Source organism: Palaemon carinicauda, chromosome 9, assembly GCF_036898095.1.
Source record: "Palaemon carinicauda isolate YSFRI2023 chromosome 9, ASM3689809v2, whole genome shotgun sequence".
Taxonomy (NCBI): Eukaryota; Metazoa; Arthropoda; class Malacostraca; order Decapoda; family Palaemonidae; genus Palaemon; species Palaemon carinicauda.
In genome coordinates, this window is record NC_090733.1 from 51,930,035 (window position 1) to 51,934,915 (window position 4,881).

The following is a 4,881-nucleotide window of genomic DNA, read 5'->3' on the forward strand; positions in this document are numbered from 1 at the left end:
GTAATTGAATCGTCGCTCGGGATAAAAAGAAAATTCTTGAAGGCTCTACACCTTTTCATTGGTTCTATTTCTATCACTTTTTTCGTGGAGAAAGGTTTCAGCAGACAGTCTCTCTCTCTGATATATATATATATATATATATATATATATATATATATATATATATATATATATATATATATATATATATATATATATGTATATGTATATATATATATATATATATGTATGTATATATATATATATATATATATATATATATATATATATATATATATATATATATATATATATATATATATATTATTTCCTTTTTTTGCCTGTTATGTCCTATTTGGGGTCCCTGTAATGATTCTTTTACTCATACTTCCATTTCCTTTGGTTCAGTGCAACTTCCTCGCTCAATCACAACTCCCTCGTATCTCTTTTCACACAGTCAATCCATCGCATTTTTGGTTTACCTAATCTTCCATCTGGTAGTCTAATATCCATAATTTTTGTTATTACATGGTCTTCCTCACGACTCTTTATATGTTCATACCATCTTGGTCTACTTTCTCTCACCCTGGATGAAGCTCGTTCTATTTTGAATGCCTCTAACATGTTTCCTTTTAACTTATCTTCTTTAATAAGTCCACATTATCATCTCAATATCCTTATCTTGGTCGCATTAATTTTGCTCTCATCTCCCTTCTTAGTTGTCCATGTTTCAGACGATTAAAATATTGCAAGTGTCACAACCTGGCGCTGGATCTTGCTCTTCGATTTTATTGGCATCTCACGATCACATAGCAACCCACTATATTCCCTCTAGGTATTTCACCCTAGTTGTATCCTTCTGATCAACTCTTCATCAAGGTCTCCTGTATTTTAGATCACAAACCTGAGATATTTAAAACTTTTTGTATCTTCCAACTTATGAAAATCAATCTCAAGATCTACCTCTCCTACCCTTTTTGCTTCCTCAAATTATAGCGCATTTCTACCTTCTTGATTATATTTATTCTCATACCCCTCATTTTCAGACAGTTCTTCCATTCCTCTGATTTGTTATTTAGTTCTCCATCATCAGTTCCACATTAAAAATCTATCCTCTGTGTACATTATTGTCCAGGGGCTTAAAAATGGCCTTAAGGCTCACCGTTGATAACACACTAGGTCTCGGCAAGAAGGTCACAAAATACAAACATGCTATTTCTTGTCCAACCAGCAACTGGTTCTGTTAACAGTTGAGAATGAAATAGGCAGACATGTTAATACAAGTTGCTGCCAGTGCAAGGGGAGAGCGAAATACAAAGGATAATATATACAAAAAAGAGAAATGTCATTACTATGTACGATTGTGTGACACACGAGTGGTACATGGCTCTCGTCCTACAAATGACACACAGTACATGTTAAATAGGGTGCCTTGATCTAGAGAGGCGAACTGTAGGCGGATCATCTGGCAGGAGATAAGCAGGTTTTTGACGATCAATGGAGACCTAGTTTTCTTCGCCACGAATATTTAGAAGGAATGCTTTCGGATTGCGTCGGATCACAAGGAAAGGGCCCGTGTAAGGGGGCGTTAGAGGTGGCTTGCTAGTGTTGTTGTGCAGGAAGACGTGTGTTGCAGAGTGCAAGTCATTCGGTATGTGATGCTTTGCTGTGGCTGGTAAGTCTGGCGGCATGGAGTAAAATCTCCCACAACGTGACGTGTGCGCTGGAGATCGTCGGAGGAGGTTGTAGAAGGAAAAAAAATCGTCAGGGATGACCAACGAGTCTCCATACACCATTTCAGCTACCGAGACATCCACGGCGTCTTTGGGAATGGTCCTTAGTCTCAGGAGAACCCAGGGAAGCTGAGTAAACCAGTTGGAGTCCTTGCAGCGGGACATCAAAGCTGCTTTGAGGGTGTGTTGAAAACGTTCATCCATTCCATTGGCAGCGGGGTTGAAGGCAATTGTCTGATATAGGGTGATGCCCAGAAGACTCGCTAATGATGGCCACAATTGAGTGGTGAAAATGGTACCCATGCCAGAAGTCATATGCTCAGGGATACCAAATCTTGTTATCCATCCTGAGAGTAGGGCAGATGTACACGAGGCAGACGTTGCAGTTTCAATGGGAATGGCTTCAGACCAACGAGTGGAGAGGTCGATGACGGTAAACAGTTAATGATGTTCTTGTGATGTGGGTAGGGGTCCTACTATGTCGACATGAATGTGAGTGAAACGACAGTGAGGTTGAGGAGAGGTGCCCACTCTTGAATCCGTGTGTCGATGTACTTTGGAAGTTTGGCAAGTAGTACAGGCGTGGACCCAATCCTTAGCATCCTTAGTAATGCTGTGCCAAATAAACTTTGTCTTCAACAGCTCTGCACTAGAACGGTGGGAGGGATATGGAAGAACGTAAATGAAATCAAACTCCTGGCGACGCATGGGACCAGGAATCTTCAGTCGCGGTCTACCAGTATTGACGTCAAAGAGGAGGGTGGAGTTGGAGTCGTCGAGGGGGACGTTTTCTCAACGGAGGGATGTGCAGGATGTCCTATGTGCTTGATACTCTGGATCCTGTCGTTGAGCTTCACCCAAAGAGTTTTAATCCAATCCCAGTTGAACGGCAGCCAAGATGTATCTTGACAGGGCATCAGCAACGGGCTTCATTTTTCAAGGGACGTATTGAAAGGTGCAATTGTATTCAGCCACGGACGTGATATATCACTGTTGACGGGCCGACCAGGTGTCAGATTGTCGAGTGAAGGCGTGCACCAGAGGCATGTGGTCTGTGTGAATGATGAACGGCGTACCTTCTAAGAAATGGCAAAGGTGATGGACAGCCCAGTGTAACGCCAGCAATTCACGATCGAAGGTAGAATAACCCGATTCTGTCTTGGACAGTTTTCTGCTGAAGAAGGCCAATGGGCAGGGCGAGCCATTGACCAGCTGTTCGAGTTCTGCACCAATAGCGACGTCGCTGGCATCGGTGGAGAGAAGGAGAGGGGCGTGTGGGATAGGAAAAGTGAGAGCAGCTGCTGTTGATAGGGCATTCTTTGCGTTGCAGAAGGCTGCTTCTTGAAGGGGTCCCCACTTCAGGTCTTTTGGCTTGCTCTTGAGGGAGGTGTAGAGGGGAGAAAGAGTGCCGGCAATGGCTTGAAGAAAACGGTGATAATAGTTTATCATGCCCAAGAATTCCTGCACTGCTTTGACGGTCAAGGGCGTGGGGAAGCTCTGAACGGCTGCTACCTTCTCAGGGAGGTGATGGACTCTTTCAGGAGTGATGCAGTACCCTGAGAACAACACTTCGTTGGCGCCAAAGGTACACTTGTCGTACCGGACTATAAGGCCATTTTGTTGTAGGCGGTCGAGCATAATACGCAGTTGATGGAGGTATTCCTCTTTTGAGGAAGAGAACACAAGTATGTCGTCCACGTTACATACACAGAAGGGGGGGTCCCCTAAGATGCCATCCATTAGACGGTAAAAAGTGGCCCCATCATTACGAAGGCCAAAACAGGAGAAATTAAAGGTGTATGTATCGAAGGGAGTGGTGAAGGCGGTCTTGGGGATGTCTTCGGGGTTCATAGGCACCTGATAATACCCCTTCAGGAGGTCGAGCGTGGAGAAAACATTCGCTTTGTGCAAGTAGGAGGTCACGTCAGCGATGTTTGGGAGGGGGTAGTAATCCAGTTCTTTTTGCATGTTTAGGCACTTGTAATCCCCACGCGGACGGAGGGAGCCATCTGTCTTCAGGACGATGTGTAAGGGTGACGACCATTGGCTGGAGGCCTTTTGGCAAAGGCTCATTTCTTCCATTTCAGGGAACGTCTGTTTGGTGGCTACCAATTGATCAGGTGCCAGTCATCTGAATTTGGCGAAGACTGGGGGTCACGTTGTCTTGATATGATGATGAATACCATGTTTGGCAGGAGCCGTGGGCGTTTGGTAAAGTTCTGGAGGGAAAACTTTCGGGTACGACATGAGGAGGTGGGCGTAGGCATCCGTGGGTGCGCTGATGTGGAGAACGAGGTTGGAGCGGGCGTGTTGAAGAGGTGTCGACAAGTACAAGTCTGTGTTGACCAACGTCGGTGGGCAACATCGACCAGAAGGTGGAAATGAAAGAGGAAATCTGCACCAAGGTATCTGTGGCAGCTACCAGGCAGACTAAGACAAACTATGTCGTGTCAATAAGAGTTCCCTTGGTAAAAGAAAACGGCAAGCACCCATGTCTACCAAAAAGCACCACCGTCCCTGCATATTTTTAAAAAGAAAAGATTAGAAACACAGGAGGCAACCGTCACGAGTGATGGCCTACTTACACGTTTTTTGGCCACTGACAATCCTTGGCACATTTTTTCGCGGCAGCCCCGAATCTGGAGTGGTAGTAGCAAAACTGCAGCTGATGGGCAGCAGTAAGTGGCTGTAGAAGTTGTTGGTTGGGGCACGATGGGTGATGGGTGGCTTTGTCGCTGCTCCGGCACATCACTTTGTAGGTGTGCGGGTCCTACGGCATTCACGTCAGCTTTGGGTGACGTTGAATAGGTGTCCTCTTTGTCAGGAGTGGAGGCATTGATGGAGGTCTTGAAGGTCGTGAAGTGGCTTTCCAAAAGGGTGTCAGCTTTGGTTATCAAGTCCCCTATGTGTAAACTATCGACATCGGATATGGCAGCACGTACAGGTTCGGGTAAATGGTGTACCCAAAGGGCACGAAGTAGGTTCACCTCACGAGGAGAGCTGCCTGTGAGAGGTTGCAGGCGACTGATACTGGTCATTTCCCTGAGGCCGAGCGAAGCCCTTTGGTCCCCCAACGGTTGTTGAGACACCTGAAAAAGCTTTGCTGTACGTGTGGCTGGTGATGGCAAGTAATGCTGCAGAAGGTATGTTTTGAGGGCGTCATATGCTA